Raw genomic sequence first — 21,344 nt, forward strand, 5'->3', positions numbered from 1 at the left:
TGTACTCCCAGTAACCAACTAATGCACTGTATACTGAACCCAATGCAGATGTATGTTTAGATGTACTCCCAGTAACCAACTAATACACTGTATACTGAATCCAGTGCAGATATATGTTTGTATGTACTCCCAGTAACCAGCCAGTGTGTTGTAACCTGAACCCATTGCAGATATATGTTTGTTTGTACTCCCAGTAACCAACTAATGCACTGTATACTGAACCCAATGCAGATGTATGTTTAGATGTACTCCCAGTAACCAACTAATACACTGTATACTGAATCCAGTGCAGATATATGTTTGTTTGTACTCCCAGTAACCAACTAATGCACTGTATACTGAACCCAATGCAGATGTATGTTTAGATGTACTCCCAGTAACCAACTAATACACTGTATACTGAATCCAGTGCAGATTTATGTTTGGATGTACTCTCAGTAACCAACTAATGCACTGTATACTGAATCCAGTGCAGATATATGTTTGTTTGTACTCCCAGTAACCAACTAATGCACTGTATACTGAGCCCAATGCAGATGTATGTTTAGATGTACTCCCAGTAACCAACTAATACACTGTATACTGAATCCAGTGCAGATATATGTTTGTTTGTACTCCCAGTAACCAACTAATGCACTGTATACTGAACCCAATGCAGATGTATGTTTAGATGTACTCCCAGTAACCAACTAATACACTGTATACTGAATCCAGTGCAGATTTATGTTTGTATGTACTCCCAGTAACCAGCCAGTGTGTTGTAACCTGAACCCATTGCAGATATATGTTTGTTTGTACTCCCAGTAACCAACTAATGCACTGTATACTGAACCCAATGCAGATGTATGTTTAGATGTACTCCCAGTAACCAACTAATACACTGTATACTGAATCCAGTGCAGATATATGTTTGTTTGTACTCCCAGTAACCAACTAATGCACTGTATACTGAACCCAATGCAGATGTATGTTTAGATGTACTCCCAGTAACCAACTAATACACTGTATACTGAATCCAGTGCAGATATATGTTTGTTTGTACTCCCAGTAACCAACTAATGCACTGTATACTGAACCCAATGCAGATGTATGTTTAGATGTACTCCCAGTAACCAACTAATACACTGTATACTGAATCCAATGCAGATGTATGTTTGGATGTACTCCCAGTAACCAACTAATACACTGTATACTGAATCCAGTGCAGATGTATGTTTGTATGTACTCCCAGTAACCAGCCAGTGTGTTGTAACCTGAACCCATTGCAGATATATGTTTGTTTGTACTCCCAGTAACCAACTAATGCACTGTATACTGAACCCAATGCAGATGTATGTTTAGATGTACTCCCAGTAACCAACTAATACACTGTATACTGAATCCAGTGCAGATATATGTTTGTATGTACTCCCAGTAACCAGCCAGTGTGTTGTAACCTGAACCCATTGCAGATATATGTTTGTTTGTACTCCCAGTAACCAACTAATGCACTGAATGCAGATGTATGTTTAGATGTACTCCCAGTAACCAACTAATACACTGTATACTGAATCCAGTGCAGATATATGTTTGTTTGTACTCCCAGTAACCAACTAATGCACTGTATACTGAACCCAATGCAGATGTATGTTTAGATGTACTCCCAGTAACCAACTAATACACTGTATACTGAATCCAGTGCAGATATATGTTTGTATGTACTCCCAGTAACCAGCCAGTGTGTTGTAACCTGAACCCATTGCAGATATATGTTTGTTTGTACTCCCAGTAATCTGTATGTATTCTGAAATGCAGATGTATGATGTAGATGTAGACTACCTCAGTAAACCAAATAATACACTATACTGATCCCAGTGTGCATATATGTGTTTTGTACTCCCAGTAACCAACTAATGCACTGTATACTGAACCCAATGCAGATGTATGTTGTATACTGAATCCAGTGCAGATATATGTTTGTTTGTACTCCCAGTAACCAACTAATACACTGTATACTGAATCCAGTGCAGATGTATGTTTGGATGTACTCTCAGTAACCAACTAATGCACTGTATACTGAATCCAGTGCAGATGTATGTTTGGATGTACTCTCAGTAACCAACTAATGCACTGTATACTTAATCCAGTGCAGATGTATGTTTGGATGTACTCCCAGTAATCAGCCAGTGCACTGTATACTGAACCTAATGCAGATGCATGTCTGTATGTAGTCCCAGTAATCAGCCAGTGCACTGTATACTGAACCCAGTGCATATATATGCTAGGAGAGGCAAACTGTGCATGTTTCTTCTATACAAAGCACCCTACAAAATGACTATGCAGTAGTGTGTCTTACATAGCTCATTCTTTCAGTACACGAGTACACTGTATTTTTACCTTTTCTATGCACGTCCAGCATTTTCTGCACATTGAGAAAATAAAGGTTTCAGCTCACACTTTTCTAACTTCTTAAAAGCTGGGAGAGTCATACTGTGCATTCTACTTGTATACATTGCACCGTACAAAATGACAGTGCAACATTGTGTCTTACAGAACACATTCTTTCAGCAAGAGGGTGTAATATATTTTGCTTTCAATATGCATTTGCATCATTTTGTGTATAGAGAAGACCTGAGATGACATGAAACCTTTTATTTTTTCAAAGAAGTTAAAAGCTAGGGGAGTCATACCAAACATGCTGCTTCTATACACCGCACCCTAAAAAATGACTATGCAACAGTGTCTTACACAGCTCATTCTTTCAATAAGAGTGCATATACTGTTTTTGCTTTCTCTGGTCATTTGCAGTGTTTTGGATATAGAGAAAAATGTGAGCTGAAACCTTAATTTTCTCAAAGATCTTAAAAGCTGGGAGAATCATACTGTGCATGCTGCTTCTATACACCTCACCCTAAAAAATGTCTATGCAACAATGCGTCTTTCAAAATTCATTCTTTCAGTGTGAGAGTAGATTGTATTTTGCTATTTCTCTTCATTTGCAGCATTTTCTGTACATAGAAAAATGTGACCTTAAACCTTCAATCTGAAGTTGTGAATCTTCTTCCTAGTCATCACTGATGGGCTCGGTTCCGAGCCCTCGGAACCGAGTCGGCCTTATACCAAGCTCGAGTATGACAAAAACTCTTGAGCTAAGCTGCTACCAACCATGCCCTTCTCCCAGTTACCTCAGATCTAATTTGCCGTGCAGCGTTTCACTGAGCTCTCCAGCTAAGTATTGTGTTTCTTTCTTCGAAGTTTATAGTATTTTGTGAGTTTTTTCCTGTCAAACTCCTTTTTCCTTGATATCTTATTCAGCTCTACCCACGGGTATCCTTTTTGTACCATCATTGGTAATCGCCCTTTTTACCCTTGTGGTATTCTGAATACCACCGTTGGTATTTCCCCTCTCTCTCTTCCTTTCCTGTCTGGTAGTTGTTTTGATCTTCTTCGTGTTTTACTGTTGCAGACGTTACATTTGGGTAATCTGCTGGCAGGTTGCCCTCAGTCGGCCTGAATAACAAAGTCTTGGGTCCTGCGTCGGTTGCTGTCTCCTCTTCCATGACGTCAGGTCATCAGGGGTGTAAAACATGCAGCCAACGCCATTTTATTCAGTCTTTCTTGCTGTGCGGTGCCTGAAGCAGAAGCAGTTCGCAAGTGCCGATCAGCCAACTCCTGAAATTTTCGCATTCGAGTTTCAGAACCGAAGTCTTCAAACTAAAGCTAAGTACCACATTGGGGAAACTTTTTCTTTCTCCTTACCGATGTCAGTAAAAGTTAATAATTGCATTCAAATTTATCCTTATCTGGACGACTGTCTCATTCAAGCAGAGGACAAGGACACTCTTCTTCAACATCTGGCATTTGTGAAAAGGCTACTAGCATGCCTAGGGTATACCATAAACGAAAATAAATCACAGCTGGTACCCTCTCAAATAATTACATTCCTGGGTGCAAGCTTGAATACAACTGCCCAGATGGCTTACCTTACTCCAGACAAAATAAGGCAACTGACAACATACTTCAGACAAATGGCAACAAAAACCCAGTTATCTGCAAGACAAATTCTGCAGGCTTTGGGCTTCATGGCATCCTGCATTCTACTAATTCCATATGCGAGACTGCATATGAGGAAACTTCAGTGGTACCTAAAAAGTTTATGGAGTCAACATTGTCACAGTCTGGAAACAGTGATTCCTCTCATTCCCTGCCTACAACAGGAGTTTCTTTGGTGTGCCGAGACATGTCACCAAAACAAGGGACTGTCATTCACTCTACCCCCTGCCACCCAAACCCTAACTGCAGATGTATCAGACTATGCTTGGGGGGCCCACCTGGTGGGGAGATGCATTCAAGGCAAATGGAGCCCAAACCAAATGCATCTCCATATCAACAAGAAAGAGATGCTAGCTGTTCAGAATACTCTGACAGCCTTCAAGGACTTACTTCATCCAGGACAACTATTGATAAAGACGGACAACACCACAGTTATGTGGTACATAAACAAGCAGGGGGGTACACATTCCTACCCCCTTTGCAGACTAGCCATGGCCTTGTGGAACACAGCCTTGACTTACTAAATGCATCTTCAAGCTCAGTTCCTGCCAGGAAAACAAAATACTCTGGCAGATGACCTAAGCAGAAATCTCATGGACCCGCACGAATGGAAACTGGATCCACAAATCTTCAGAATGTTAACTCAGAAATGGGGGAGCCCGGACATAGATCTATTTGCTTCTCCCCAAAATTATCAGTTGGACAAATTCTGCACAAGAACTCATCACAAAAAAGCATGGAAAGTGGATGCTCTATCCTTCAGCTGGAAAAACCTATCAGTCTATGCCTTTCCCCCTCTGCCTCTGCTCTCCAAAGTTTTACTAAAAGTCAAACAGGAAAAACCAAAAATGATCCTAGTGGCTCCAGACTGGCCTCGCCAGCACTGGTACCCACTTCTAAGGAATATGTCTCAACTTCCTCCATGGTACTTGCCTCAAATACCTCATCTACTGTCTCAGCAGAACAATCAAATTATGCACACTCCGCTCCAAACTCTGAATCTTGCAGCATGGCTGATCAATTAATTATTCAAACAACACCTCTCAGTAAATCTGTGATGGATGTCATTTTGGAAGCCAGAAGGCCTAGTACTAGAAAATCTTATACAGATAAATGGAAAAGATTCTGTGCTTGGTACCAAGCACAATGAACAGACACAGCTAAGCCCAATATTCCTCAGATTTTACAATATTTGACTGAGATGCTTGACAAGGGCCTATCTTTTTCTTCAATAAAAATCCATGCCTCTGTCATCTCAGCTCATTACAACACAGAGCCCTCCCCTCTTTTCTCATCCTCTGCTTAAACAGTATTTTAGACGGGCCAGAAATTTAACGCCTCCCAGAAGATTACCAACTCCTGCATGGGACCTCAATTTTGTGCTGGAAAAACTCACCCTGCCTCCTTTTGAACCAGCAGCTACTGCGGATAAAAAAATTTCAATCTTGGAAAACAGCTTTTCTCTTGGCAGTCACTTCAGCTAGAAGGGTCTCAGAACTACAGGCTCTCATGGCAGTGGGGCCTTTTATTATATTTTACCTGGACAGGGTGTCCCTCAGGGCCAATCCTTCTTTTATGCCTAAGTTGGTATCCAGTGTGGCTCATTCACCTGCCAACTTTTTACCCAAATCCGTAGAACAAGGGGGAGCAGATTCTGCATTCACTGGACATACACAGACAACTAAGATTCTACTTAAACAGGACCAAATCTCTAAGAAAGTCAGAGCAACTACTGGTAGCATTTGCTGCAGGGTCAGAGGGGAAGGCTATATCAAAGCAGACTGTTTCTAAGTGGATAAGCCACTGCATTCATTTCTGCTACTTGCACCATGGTAAACTTGTGCCCAAGGGGATCAGATCACATTCCACCGGGGCTGCCTCTACTTCAGCAGCTTTTCTCAGAGGGTTTCCAGCCAAAGACATTCTAGAGGCTGCTACTTGGAGCTCTGTTCATACCTTCACAAAGCATTATCATTTGCCTCTCTTCTCCAAATCCAGGGCAGGTTTTGCCACTGCAGTCCTGCAGGGCCTTATAGCTGCTTCTAATGCTGTTTAGTTCCATCTTCCCATCCATAGCTTTGGGTTTCTACCCAAATGTAATGACTGCAACAGTGAAACACGAAGAACATAGTACAGTTGTATACACTTACCATAAATGTAGATGTTCAAGTGTATTCACTGTTGCAGTCTGGGTTACCCACCCGCCATCCCCCTTTCTATACCTTTTCTTTCCTTCACTACACTCTAAAGCCTTTGTGGTGTATTTGCTTTTAGATGAAGGTAAAGTTTATGTTGCTAAAAGTGCATTTATATATATTTCTGTTTGTATATATATATATATATATATATATATATATATATATAACATTTTTTGCTCCCCATTTGGGGGGCACCTGATATCTGGGGCAAGAAAAACTGAATAAAATGGCTTCGGCTGCATGTTTTATACCTCTGATGACCTGACGTCATGGAAGAGGAGACAGCAACCGATGCAGGACCCAAGACTTTGTTATTCAGGCCAACTGAGGGCAACCTGCCAGCAGATTACCTAAATGTGATGACTGCAACAGTTAATACACTCGAACATCTACATTTATGGTAAGTGTACACAACTGTACTTTTCTTGTGGTATGTCTGAAAAGAAAGGGACTATGGGGTTTAAGCATTGCTCCTTCTGCAATGGTAAACTCCCCACTAGTGATCTGCATGAGGAATGTGTATATTGTTTGGGGGTTTCACACTTATCTGTGAAACCTCCCTGTGACATTTGTACCATTTTCAGTCAGTGGACGCTGAATGAAAGACGGAATAAACTAATTCTTAAAGGCCTACTTCCTCCTTCTTTTTCTGCGGCTATTTCTGCGTCGGAGGTCTCAACCCCTACATCTGTGGACAAAAAAGTCCTTATTCTGACACTTCTTCACTGGCTGGTGATGGGGGCAAGCCTCATAAGACTTCCACGGAGCATAGGATTGCCTCCTCTGTTCCGACCACCTCAGCTCCGAGTTTGGCTCCAATGGTTCCTATAGAGATTGTCATGACTTCCTTGTTGGTGCTTTCGGCACCAACAATTATGGTTCCTACTGTGCTTTTGGCTCCGGCCATTTTGCCTGCCATTACCTCAATGCCGACGTCCCCCATCTCTGTTCCGAGATCAGTTCCGATGACCTCTTTGGAGCCGATAATGACTTCCACCCCAGCTATTACTTCTGCTCTGAGCCCGTTCTCGGCACTGATGACCCCCCTTTTGCCTGTTTCAAAACTGGAATCCTCGGTGCCGACTTTTACTACACCACGGACCCAGTACTCCCTGTATATGGATCCATTGTCTGAACAAGCCTTTAGCCCCTTTTTGGACCGGCCTGACTCCCCCTCAGGAGTGTCGGTAAGGTCTAGCAGGAGCCTGTCTGAGTTGGATGTGGTGTGCCTCTTTCATCAGCCGCTGACAGCCAGGGGAATTACACATTTTCCTAGAACCCATCCCTCTCTAGGTTTTGGGTCCATTGCCCCTGCGACTCCCACATGTTCTCCTCTTTTGGACCCTTCAGTTCCAAGGCCCATAGCTCTGAGATCTGCAAGAGGACTCCTTTCCTCGGTGTCAACAGTGACTTTATCTGAGGCTCCGTGGCCCTTTGGATGTCAGCTCCATCGGAACCAACCCTTCCTCAGTCTCATGCTTGGGGGGAGTGGAACCCTTGGTTCTGGCCATGGCTCCGGTTGTTTCACCGGCTCTGTCTTCAGATCTGAGGTTAACTCCCGCCCCGGTTTTGCTTGAAGCTCCATTCCCAGGAGTGGGCTGCATGGAGCGGGGTGCGACTCCAGTTCCAAAATTGTTTCCTTCAGTTCTAGGCTCCCATTCCTCTTCAGGTGGGTCTGCTTTCCGGGTGATGGAGAGAGTGCTTGCTTCGGGAAGCAGTCCTCCTACGTCGAATCTCCCACCCGTTCCTTCTCAGCTGCAGCTATAAAAGGCCACCCCCCAGGACAACGCAAGCCTCAGAAAACCCCGGTACAGGGTATCCCCCTTTCTGAATCTTCTTCAGATGCTCCCACTTAAGAACCCCCCCTTGGAAACGGATGTGTAAGAGGAAACACATGGACTCCCCAGAGGAGTCCCTCACTGAAGATATGGACTACGATGATGGGGAAGGGTCCCCATGGTCACCCCCTGATGATGTCTCCTTTGGAGACATCCTGGAAATTTTGAGGCAGAGGGGTGATTGGAAACCTCCAACCCTTCCTTGAAGGAATCTGTATTCCTGCAGGCCTTCCGCTCTCAGCCTTCTTCTTCTTGGGTGACCCCCCCTCCGCCAATGAGTTAGTCAAGCTCATCGTGCAGTGGGCATGGAAGAACCCCGATACTGTTGAGGCCATTCCTCGGAGATCAGACAAAGATACTCTCCCCTTCATTGGTCTAGAGGCTTACCAGACACTATTGTGGTGGCGGCTGCCATGAAAAAGGACCTTGCGGAAGAAAGTCCTGCTCTCCACCTGCCCAACAGAGAGTCCCGGGTGGTGAACAGATTAGGGAAGCGAGTTTTTGCTTTAATGACCTTTGCTGTCAGGTCTCTGAACTTTTTGGCACATTTTACGAGGCTCCAAAGAGATCACTCCACTGAACTCTCTGGAACCCTCGTGGGTCAAGTTTCGGACTGGGCACGTGATAAAGTTGCTTCCCAATTTGCCACCCTAGAGTCAATTTCCAACTCATCCATGAGGTTGCTGTCCCACGCAACCGAAGGAGCGGCTAGAGCTGCGGGTGCAGGTGTAGTTATGAGACTGCCTGGATGCGCATTTGTGACCTCGCAAACTCCTTCAAGTCTTCCTTTTTAAACGCCCCTATCGAACTGTCAGTTCTGTTCTAAAGTGAAGGACACTTTAGCCAGGTGCGAGCAGGACGGAAAAACCTTGTCTGCCATTGGCCTACATTTTTCCAAGCCTCAGCGCTCCTTTTCCAGGAACCAGAGGACTGGAAATATGTGGCATAAAAAGTCTCAAGGCCCTTTCCATGATGCATGTGGTGAGGACCCCCCCCCAGAGGCAGAGGGGGTTCCAATAATGGAAGGCACCCCTTTCGGGGCAGAGGGGGTCTCCGAAATTAGGACTCCAGGGATTCTTTCTCCGGATGACCATATCAGTGCTCCTGAAGTGCTGTCTGATTGCTTGCCTCTGGAAGCAGTCGGGGCTTGTTTCTCTCTGCACCAAGCTGCCTGGCTGTCTATTACAAATGATCAGTGGGTGCAGAGAATAATTTCCAGAGGTTACTACATCCCTCTAATCTCTTGCCTCCAGAATCCCTTCCCAATGTTACACCCAGTCAATGAGAAGAGGCAGCTTCAGAGATAGCAATGCTGTGTATGAAATGAGATATCCAATAAGTCCCTCAGACCAATGTGGATCCGGAGTTTACTTAAGATTCTTTTTGGTGCCAAAAAAGACCAGGGATGGGAGACCCATTTTGGATCTCAGCCAACTAAACAAGTCAGTAGTTCAAACCAAATTCCGCATTTTCACGATACAATCCATTCTCCCATTCCTTCGGGAGGGTGTGTGGGTGTGCTCGATAGACCTCCGGGATGCGTTTTACCACATCAAAGTGGACAAGCACTCCAGGAGTTTCCTTCGCTTCTGGTTGGGAGCCAGTCATTACCAATTCAGAGCCCTGCCATTCAGTCTCTCGATGACCCCCAGAGTGTTAACGAAATGCCTAGCAGTGGTGACAGCTCATCTGAGACTGCAGGGATTCCAGGTGTTTCCGTATCTAGACGATTGGCTCCTCTCCGCCCCACCAAGCGCCCACTGGTCAGGGCCCTCCATTACACTCTAGCACTAGCGGAGTTCCTAGGCATCACCATACACTGGGAAAAATCCAACCTTCATCCCATACAGCAGTTGGAATTTATAGGGGCAGTATTCAACACTCAAACAAGCCTAGTCTCTCTTTCTCCTCACAGACTTCAGAGATTGAGGGTACAAGTATAAGTGATACTCTGTCGAAGGAAGGTGTCTGCAAGGGAAGTTCTACAGGCTCTGGGGTCTATGGCGGCAGCCATCCTAATTGCTCCCCTAGCCAGATTACATATGAGACTACTACAATGGCTCCTTCTGTCCTAGTGAATATCCAATCTTCATCCCTGACCTTACAGATCCTTATCACACTCCTGCAAACAAGATCTCCTCTGGTGGATGAGTACAGACGAAAATCTTTGGTGTTGCCCCTTCCAGGCTCCCCAACCCAGTGCCACGGTGACCACGGACGCTTCCCTGATGGGGGGGGGGGCAGACTGTCCAAGGCACGTGGTCCAGCCTAGAGATCAACTTGCATATCAATGTCCTGGAATTAAGAGCGGTGCTGTTAGCATTGCAAGCATTCCATCTGTTCTTTCCGTCAGGAACGATTGCTATCCAATTGGACAACATGTCTGTCATATGGTACATAGACAGGGGGGGACCAAATCCTATCCCCTATGTCGCGAGGCCATGAGAATTTGGCATTGGGCGTTAACTTCCAACCGCTTTTTAATCGCAACATATATCCCAGGGAGCTCCAACGTGATTGCGGACAGGCTGAGCAGATGCATTCTCCGTCCTCACAAGTAGCCTCTCAATCCGAGCTTGACGGCAAAAGATTTCAGCCGTTGGGGCCAGCCATGCTGTGATCTTTTTGCTCCTCCCTCAAACATAAAATGCAGCAGCTACTTTGCCCACTTTCCCCCTCACGGGGAGTCACCGAGAGACGCTTTGACTCACGATTGGCCTGCACGTCTCCTCTATGCTTATCCTCTGATACCCCTTTTTTTAAGGAAGACTATTTGGTTGAGATGCAAAGTAATCCTCATTACCCCTTTCTGCCACGTCAAGTGTGGTTACCCTTCCTTCGACCTCATCTGTTACAACCTCCTTGGATCCTGGACACTCGTCAGGACCTAATATCTCACCCACAAGGGCTGACTCACCCAAATCTATCCATTCTCAAGCTGACAGCTTGGCTTCTCCACTTCCATTAGTTGCCAGACAGGAAACCCTCTCCTCATCTGTCTGAGATATTATTCTGGCCACCCATAAACCATTCACCAGAAAACTTTACAGAGACAAATGGAAAAGATTCGCTATCTGGTCACATAATCGGATGCTAGATCCCTTTTCAACTCCTACAGCTGCTATTCTTCATTATTTTTCTGAGTTGTTTGACAGTGGGGCATCAGCTTCCACCACTCAAGTCCATTTAGCAGCCATTTTTAATTTCCATAATAGTTCAGATGGAGTCCCTCTTATTTCAACCTGACATTGCAAGACTTTTCTCAAGGGAATTTTCCATAGCAGACCTCCAATCAGGCAGCCTGTGGAGGCATGGAATCTCTCCCAGGTTCTCCAGTCTCTCTACCCCCCTTTGAGCCTGCTGTGACATGTGATCTCCTCGTTTTGGTGGCAGTCACATCAGTCAGAAGGATATCCCTTACCTGATCTTCCATAAGGACAGAGTATTACTTCGGAATAATCCATCCTTTCTCCCCAAGGTGGTTTCCAACTTCTCTATTAACCAGTCCATTGAGCTCCCTGTATTTTTTCCAAACTATTCAAACAAGGGAGAATACTGCCTGGATTCACTGGATGTTCATAGACAACTATGTTTCTACCTGGACAGAACTAAGTCCTTTTGCAAGACGGACCAACTTTTCATTTCATTTTCTGGCCTTAGAATGGGGTGTGCTGTATCAAAAGTTACTTTGGCAAAATGGCTCAGAGATTGCATTACCTTCTCATATTCTCTTACTAATGCTCAAATTAAAGCTCACTCAACTAGGGCTATTGCAGCTTCTGTTGCCTTCCACTCCAGGGCTTCCATGGATGACATCTGTGCAGCAGCCATTTGGGATAAACCCCATACCTTCATCAAGCATTACAAATTGGATCTGGTCTCCAGGGGAAGAGCAGCCTTCGGCTCAATGGCTCTCAGGAATGTTCTTCCAGAAGGGCCACCCAGGTTTTGCAAATAGCTTGTGATTCTGTCCCATCAGTGATGAATAGGAAGAAGATTAACGGCTTCAGATAAAGAAGTTACGTCTTACCATAACGTTCCATCTGAGTTGTTGAAGTTATGTCTTACCATAACGTTCCATCTGAGCTGTTATCTTCTTCCAGTCATCACACCCTCCCACCATCCCCCACAAAAGGCTTCTGGCGGATTTTCTGGGTCCTTGTGGTGTTTCAGGGTTCCTGCGCAGAGATGGCCTCTGTCTTTCTGTTTCTTCTATATGTTGCATGCAAACTCGATCTGAGGTAACTGGGAGAAGGGCATTGTGGGTAACAGCTTAGCTCGAGAGTTTTTGGTGTACGCGAGCTTAGTATAAGGCCGACTCTGTTCCGAGGGCTCGGAACCAAACCCATCAATGATGACTGGAAGATCATCAACAACTCAGATGGGACGTTATGGTAAGACATAACCTCTTTTTTTTCAGTTTAAAAACTTATAGAATCATATAGTGCATGTTACTTCTATGTATTGCACTGTATAAAATGAGCAGGGTGTCTTACAGAATGCATTCTTTCAGGACGATGGTATACTGTATTTTGCTGATGTCCTTCAAGGATGCATCTGCAGTCATAACAAATGGGTTGTCCTGTCGTCAGGCAGCCCTTTGGTCGGCCGGATTCCAAAGTCTGGGTCCGGCTTCGGCTGATGTCGCACTTCACCCGACGTCATCTCTACTGGTCTTCGGGTATAAAGGCATCAGCCGACGCCATTTTCCTCAGTCTTTCTTGCCGCGTGGCGCCCGAAGCAGAAGCTGTTCGCAAGTGCCGGTCGGTCAGATCCAGAGATTACTACTACCGAATACTACTTCGAAGACTTCTAAAAAGCTAAGTACCCCGTTGGGGACTCTTTCTTGCCTCAGCCGATGTCAGAAAAAGTAAATAAAGGTTTAACTTGTGGGAAACAAATACCTCATAAAGATTTCCACTCTTACTGCCTACCTTGTTTAGGCCCAGACCACGACGTAGCAGCCTGTTTAGCCTGTGCTTCCTTCAACCGACGAACGCTTAGGCGTCGGTCGGAGTTTGCTGAACAGTTTTTCTGCTCAGATTTTGCGTACATTATGCCGTCGGATCCTCCGACTACCCAAATTGTTAAAAAACGCAAAGAAAAAGACCGACACTCGCGGTCCGCGGTTTCGGCCAAAACCACGGTTAAGCAAGCCGCGAGTGTCTCGGTTTCGCCCGAAACCGAGAAAACGGTTCATTCTTCAGCCGAATCCACGACTACTACTGAGGCTCCTGCTACCTTAGTTGAATCGGCCTCTGAAGTTTTGCCTACTACTGTGGTTCCTAGTGAATTATCAGACACCATCCCTTTGGATGTCTCTACCCCAGCACGTGGTGCTGCTAGGCCTCCTGCAGCCATGTCTATTAAGGCCTTTGCCAGGGCTAAAGCAGCCAAAACTGTTAAATCAGTGCCTGTTAAACCCCCCTCACACAGGCCCACTTCTAGTTCACAAATGCTTACTCTGGCAGAGGATTTAATATCCTTAATTAGGGGATCCCAATCTCACCCAGACAGGGCCTCTCAGCCTCCAGAAAAGAGACCTAGAGCAGAGCCTCCCGAGCCAGTGTCCTCTGATGATTCTTCGGATGACTCCGACATTACAGATCAACCAGAGGCTCCTTTTTCTACTTATGAAGATTCCGATGCTGAAGAATCCATTCCATTCCATCTGCCTCTCCACCAGAGGAATTTTCCTTTGGGGAAACCTTACATGCCATGAGAGAACAATTCCAATGGCAGGGACAAGATTTCTCAGATTCAAGAAAAAGGCTTAGGACCTTTCTGCACTTACCACAACATAGGCCCTTAGCTATACCTCCAGTTCTGCCTGTTGTGGATGATGCATTTAATGATGTTTGCACTGCTCCTGATACTTTACCTCCAGCCCCTGCCAAACCAGATAGATTTTACAGGGTGCCAGACACTCATCACCACCTATTCAATGCCCCACTTGCAGATCCTGAGACTATATCCCAGGGGCCTAAGGCAGTAGCCTCGACCTCAGCAAAAAAACCCCTCTCCCTTCTGAAAGGGAATCCAGGTCCTTAGAGAGATGGGGGAAAAAAGTTTACACCTCTGCTACTCTCTCAGCTAGAGCTTTAAACTGTCAGTTTCATATGATCCAATACCAAGAGTTTATGCTTGATCAGTTAACTAAGAAGCTGTCCTCTGATGACTCCTTAGATAAGAAATATGTTTTAGAAATGGTGAATAACATTCAGCAGGTTAGTAACCATTCCTTAAAATGTGGCTATGATGCACTGGAGGCTTCATTTAGATCAGCCATGACTGGCACAGTAATAAGAAGGCATGCATGGTTGAAAGAACAGGTCTTGCCGGATCATGTTAAAGCAAAGCTGTTAGATGCTCCTATGGATAAGGCCAGTCTATTTGGTACCCCTGCTCAGCAAGTAATGAAGAAAATGGAAGAGAAGGCAAAATCTGTACAAACAGTTAAGGATTTCTTACAGGTTCAGCCCCCAAGGTTTAGCAGGAACTGGCCTGCCAAAAATTGGTCCTTTCCAGACTCCTCAAAATCTCAAAGAGGCAGGAATAGACGCTCTAGAGGCAGAAATCAATCCAGAGGAGGTGCCTACAGAGGACGCCAGTGGCAAGGCAATAACCAGCGAGGCACAGACACAACCACTGCCACTACAACAGGACAATCTCAGTGACTTGGCTCTGACACCGCCTACCAGGGAGCAAATAGCAGCACCTTTAGGCGGAAAGTTAACCTTATTTTCGAAAAATTGGCACTATATCACAAAAGACAAGTGGATTTTGCAAACCATAGACCAAGGCTACAGGTTCCACTTCCACACCTTACCAGTAAAGAGGAATGCCAAACCTACCTCCAAATCAAAAAACAGAAGCTCTAAAGCAGATAGCTCAATTAACAAAGATGAGAGCTGTGGAAAGAGTACCAGTAACAGAACAGGGCAAAGGATTCTACTCCAGACTCTTCCTAGTACCAAGAAAAGAGAAAAGTTGGAGACCTATTCTCGACCTGTCCGTCTTAAACACATACATCATTGTCCCAAAATTCAAAATGCTGACCCTACAGCAACTTCTTCCCATGCTGGGCAAGGAGTGTTGGCTGGTAACTCTAGATCTCAAGGAGGCATACCTGCACGTCCCCATACGACCAAATTGCAGAAGATACCTCAGATTTCTTGCAGGATCAGAGCATTATCAATTCTCAGCATTGCCCTTTGGCTTATCTACTGCCCAGAGTATTCACAAAATGCCTGGCATCAGTAATCGCTCATTGCAGGCTACAGGGAATCCAAATTTATCCATACCTGGACGACTGCCTGTTACAAGCGGACAACAAAAGCAAGCTGACAACAGATTTACAAAGAGTCATTTGCTTACTACAAGCCCTGGGATACACAGTCAATTTAAAAAAGTCAAGACTGATACCATCCCAGACAAGAACATTCTTGGGTGCGGAATTGGACACAGTAAAACAAATGGCATTCCTAACTGCAGAAAAACAAGAACAACTACCTCTTTACTTCTTGGCATTAACAAAGCAGAACAAACTAACAGCAAGAAAAGTACTGCAGGCCTTGGGCTTCATGGCATCATGCATAATCCTGGTCCCCCATGCCAGACTGCATATGAGAAAGCTACAGTGGTACCTAAAGAATTTATGGTCTCAACACAGGCACAACTTAGAAACCGAAATTCCACTAATCCCATGCCTGAAACAAGAGTTCCTATGGTGGGCTCAAGCATGCCAGTCGAACCCAGGCTTGCCCTTCCACAACTTTCAAGCAAGCCAAACCATCACAACGGACGCCTCAGACCTAGGCTGGGGGGCGCACATGTTGGACAAATGCATACAAGGATTGTGGACTCCAGACCAGCTGCACCTGCACATAAACCAAAAAGAAATGCTGGCAGTAAAACTAGCAATCCAGAAATTCAGACCATTCCTCAAAGAAGGCCATTTAATGATAAGGACAGACAACACCACAGTCATGTGGTACATCAACAAACAGGGAGGCACTCATTCATACCCCCTATACAGGATGACTCTGGACCTTTGGAATATGGCTCTGAGCTACAACATCCAGTTACAGGCAATATTTGTGCCAGGAAAAGAAAACACCCTAGCAGACATGTTAAGCAGAACCACCTCGGATGCTCACGAATGGATGCTACACCCGGACATCTTCAAGGCCATCACAAAGAAATGGGGAATGCCACAAATAGACCTTTTCGCATCCCCACTCAATCACCAGCTCAAAAAATTCTGCACAAGGGCATACCACCCACTTGCATGGAGGGTGGACTCTCTATCCTTCAGTTGGAAAGGCCTGACAGCATATGCATTTCCACCTCTTCCTTTGATGCACAAGGTACTACTGAAAATCAAAGAGGAACGTCCAAGGATAATTCTGATAGCTCCGAATTGGCCAAGACAACACTGGTACCCATTGCTGAGGAGCATGTCTCGGGAGAAAATGTGGTCAATACCCCTGATACCTCTGATGTTAACTCAGAACAACTACAACATCATGCACCCAAACCTAAAAACCTTGCAACTGACTGCCTGGAACATCACATAACAGCAACTAACCCAGATTTATCCCAAAGGGTTAAAGACATTATCCTTGAAGCCCGCAGACCTTCAACAAGAAGGAACTATGCAGGAAAATGGAAAAGGTTTGTCATTTGGAGTACTGAAAGAGGAAAAGATGCGTCGAACATAGATATTGCTAACATCCTGGAGTACTTGGCAGAGCTTCTACATACAGGCCTGTCCTATTCCTCCATCAAGATACATGCATCAGCTATTTCAGCAGAATACAGCTTCGATCCACCTGTCTTCTCGCATCCTCTTCTCAGGCAGTTCCTCAGAGGGATCAAGAATGTAAAACCTCCTAGGAAACCACCATTACCAGCATGGGACTTGAACTTTGTGCTAGAAAAATTGACACTCCCTCCATTTGAACCAGCAGCAACAGCAGACCTTCAACACCTATCATGGAAAACTGCTTTCCTACTGGCAATTACTTCAGCAAGGAGGGTTTTGGAACTACAGGCCTTAATGGCAGTACAACCCTTCCTAATCTTCCATCAAGATAGAGTGTCCATGAGAACTAATCCTACATTTATGCCTAAGGTGGTATCCAGAGTGTCTTTAAACCAGGCAATCCACCTACCTACCTTCTTTCCCAATCCACAGAACAGGGGGGAAAGACTGCTGCATACCTTGGATGTACATAGACAGTTACGCTACTACCTGGACAGAACCAAAGGTAACAGAAAAACTGACCAGCTTTTAGTAGCCTATGCAACAGGAAGGGAAGGAAAAGCAATTTCCAAACAGACAATCTCCAAATGGATAGGAAATTGCATAAGATTCTGTTACTCCTACCATGGAAAACCAATTCCACAGAACATAAGACCTCATTCTACAAGGGCTACAGCCACTACCACAGCTTTCTTACGAGGAGTGGCAACCAAGGACATTATTGAGGCTACTTGGACCTCCGTGCATACATTTGCCAAGCATTATAATTTACCTCTATACTCTAGATCCCGAGCAGGGTTTGCCACTGCTGTATTGCAAGGGATCCTAACTACACCATAATTCTTCTTCCTCCTCCCTAGTTTGGCTATGGTATTCTACCCATTTGTTATGACTGCAGATGCATCCTTGAAGGACATAGTACAGTTTTGTACCTACCATAAATGTAGATGTCGAACAGGATAGCATCTGCAGTCAGGATTACCCACCCTCCTTCCCTCTGTGGTACTCCTAGGGTATTTACCCTCCTAATAGCTAGCTGGGGAGTCTCTTATGGTGTATTTGTTTGTATATATGTACATACATGCTTATTTTTGTGTTTGCCTTCTACTATTTTGGAAACATTGGCATTTATCCAAAATTTAGCTTTCCAAGTGGGCAACTGGCATCTGGGGCAAGAAACACTGAGGAAAATGGCGTCGGCTGATGCCTTTATACCCTAAGACCAGCAGAGATGACGTCGGGTGAAGTGCGACATCAGCCGAAGCCGGACCCAGACTTTGGAATCCGGCCGACCGAAGGGCTGCCTGACGACAGGACAACCCATTTGTTATGACTGCAGATGCTATCCTGTTCGGACATCTACATTTATGGTAGGTACAAAACTGTACTTTTCTATGCATTTGCAGCATTTTGTATATAGAGAAAAATCTGAACTGAAACCTTAATTTTCTCAAACAGCTTAAAAGCTAGCAAAGTCACACTGTGCATACTACTTCTATACATCACACCGTAAAAAATGACTGCAACTGGGTGTCTTACAGAACACATTCTTTCATGATCAAAGTACTCATTATTCTGCTTTCTATACGTACTTGCAGTATTTTGTACACAGAGAGAAATGTGACCTGAAACCTTCATTTTCTGGAAGAGCGTGAGAGCTGAAAGAGTCATCTGTGCATGCTACTTCTGTACAATGCAACTTATAGAATGACTGTGCAGCAGCATGTCTTACACAATTCCAACTTCGCAAGAGGGTACTCTGTTTTGGTGTCTGTTCATTTGCACCATTTTGTATATTGATAAAAATGTGAGCTGAAACCTTCATTTTCTCAAGGCGCTTAAAAGCTGTTAAAGTCATACTCTGTATGCTGGCTTTATACACTGCACCCTAAAAAATGACCATGCAAAAGTTTTTTACACAACTCAGTCTTTCAGTTCAGGGGTATAATGTATTTTACTTTTTCTATGCATTTGCAGCATTTTGTTCACACAGAAAAATGTGACCCAAAATCTTCAATCTGATGATGTTAATCTTCTTTCCATTCATCACTGATGGGTTCAGTTCCAAGCCCTCGGAACCGAGTCGGCCTATTACCAAGCTCACGCCAGCCAAAAAAACTCTCGAGCTAAGTCTCTACCCAGAATGCCCTTCACCCTGTTACCTCAGATCTCATTTGCGGCAAAGCCGAGTTTCAGCCGAGCTCTCAGCTAAGTAAAATCTTTTTTGATATTCGTGTAAAAGTTTTTGGATATTTTCATATTTTAGTGGTGGTGCTGCGGTAGCATTGTCGCCTCACAGTAAGACGTAGTCCTGTTCGATTGTCAGCTAGAGCGTCTTTTGCATGGAGACATGCGTGAATGGGCGGGTTGTGTGTCAGGGCCGGCAACTCGGCACATAAAAATCTACTGCCAATCATTAGTGGACCGGAGTTCTGTTGTGGCGACCCCTAACCGGGAAAAGCCGAAAGGCACAACAGCTAAACCTTTAGTCTATTTAGTGTCTCTTCTAACCATTTATTTTCCACTGTACCCATTGTTACTGTTGGTAAACTTAAGTAACATTGTTCGTTCAACCTTTTCCCTTACCCTTGTGGTATTTCTTCAATACCATAGCTGGTATTGCTTTCTCTTACTCAACTTATTAGCTTTTATCTCTTTTCAGGTGTTTCTCTTTCTTCTCATATACAGTGTGTTGTTATATTGGTATTTTCTGGTGATTTTTTGTGATTTTTGAAGTGGGTGACTTCATTATTTCTGGATTATACTGTTAGTTTTGATGTTCTTTTTACTAAAATGTCAGATAAGAAAGGTACCTCTGGCTTTAAGCTTTGTACTTCTTGTAAGGGAAAGTTACCTAACAGTGACTTGCATGATGACTGTGTATACTGTTTGGGAGTGGCCCACCTTTTGGTGCAGCCTCCATGTGATATTTGTCAAAGTTTCAGTCAACGCACTCTTAATGAGCTCAAAAATAAACTTATTCTGAAGGGGTTACTCAAGTCTCCCTTCTCAGAGGCCATTTCTGCGATGGAGGTCTCAATCCCTCCTTCTAAGGACAAAAAGAGATGCCATTCTGTTCCTTCTTCACCATCGGGTGATCAGAGCAAACCTGGGAAATATAGGTTCCCCAAGTTGTCGTCGGAGCATAAATCTGCCTCTTCAGCTCCACCTTCCTCAGCTCCGACCATTGCAAAACCTTCAATACTGACATCTGTATTGGCACAGACCCTGCCTCTGGCACCGATCATAGATCTTACTATGCCTATTTCGACTTTGGCACCTGTAGCTACTTCGGCTCAGGGCACACCTTTGATTTCAGTTTCTATTTTGGAGCCAACTGTCTCAGCCCCGAGTGCCACTTCGGCACTAAGCGTTGTATCGACCACTCTGGATCTGATCCCTTTGCTTCCGGTCTTGAAACTAGAGACTTCGGTGCTGGCAGATCTTGCTCCATGGACACAATACTGTCCCTCAATAGACCCATTTCTGGGCGAAGCATATAGCCCATTTCTCGAACGTCCTGACTTCCCATCTGGAATATCCACTAGATCCACCGAGGGCCTTTCAGAACATGACATGGTGCGTGTTGTGGACCAGCTGTTGGTAGCCAGGGGGATTCCATCACTCTCTAAAACCCATCCACCTGCTGGACGTGGGTTGCCTTATCCACAGACTCCATCTTACACTCCTCATTCGGCCATCTTGGCTCCGAAGCTTTCTGTTCCGATATCCTTCTTGGAACGCACCACCTCAGTGCCTACAGTGCACCTCACTCCGGCTCCGAGTTTGTCCCTTTGTTCTTCGGTTCCTGCCGAACCCATCCTTCTTCATTCTGCAGATTGGGGGACGGGCGAGTTGGCCTGGGGTATGGTGCCAACTTTCTCCTTGGTTCCCTCCTGGGTGCTGATGGCTGCATCCGTGCTGATCTTGCTTGAGGCTCCACCCTGTGGGGGCAGGTCCATCAGAGCAGGGTGTGACCCTGGTCCCGATGTTGTCTTTCTCATTTCCGGGCTCCCATCCCTCTTCAGGCGGGCCTGCCTTCCACGCGATGGGAGAGGCCTCTTGCTTCTGGTATCACTCCTATGATGTTGGAACCCCCGTTTTTGCCCTCTGAGCTACAGCTATCACCCCCCCAGGACACCGGGTACAGAAGCCGCAGGACACCACTGTTCAGGGCACCCACTCTTCTGAGTCCTCCTCAGAGACCCCTACTGAGGAGCCCCCTCAAAAGAAGATGTGCAACAGGAAGCACGTGGACTCACCTGAGGAGTCTTTAATGGAAGACATGGATTACAATGATCATGAAGAGTCCCCATGGTCACCTCCTGATGATGTCTCCGGAGACATCCTGGAAATGTTAAAAAAGAGAGGTGACTGGAAACCCTCCAACCCTTCGTCTGAGGAGTCTGTGTTCCTGCAGGATTTTCGTGCCCAGCTGTCTACCTCTTGGGTGACTCAGCCTGCTGATGAACTGATCCAGCTCATCATGCAGCACTCGTGGAAGAACCT

This window comes from Protopterus annectens, chromosome 16.part0, assembly GCF_019279795.1.
Source record: "Protopterus annectens isolate FY-2018-M chromosome 16.part0, PAN1.0, whole genome shotgun sequence".
NCBI lineage: Eukaryota > Metazoa > Chordata > Ceratodontiformes > Protopteridae > Protopterus > Protopterus annectens.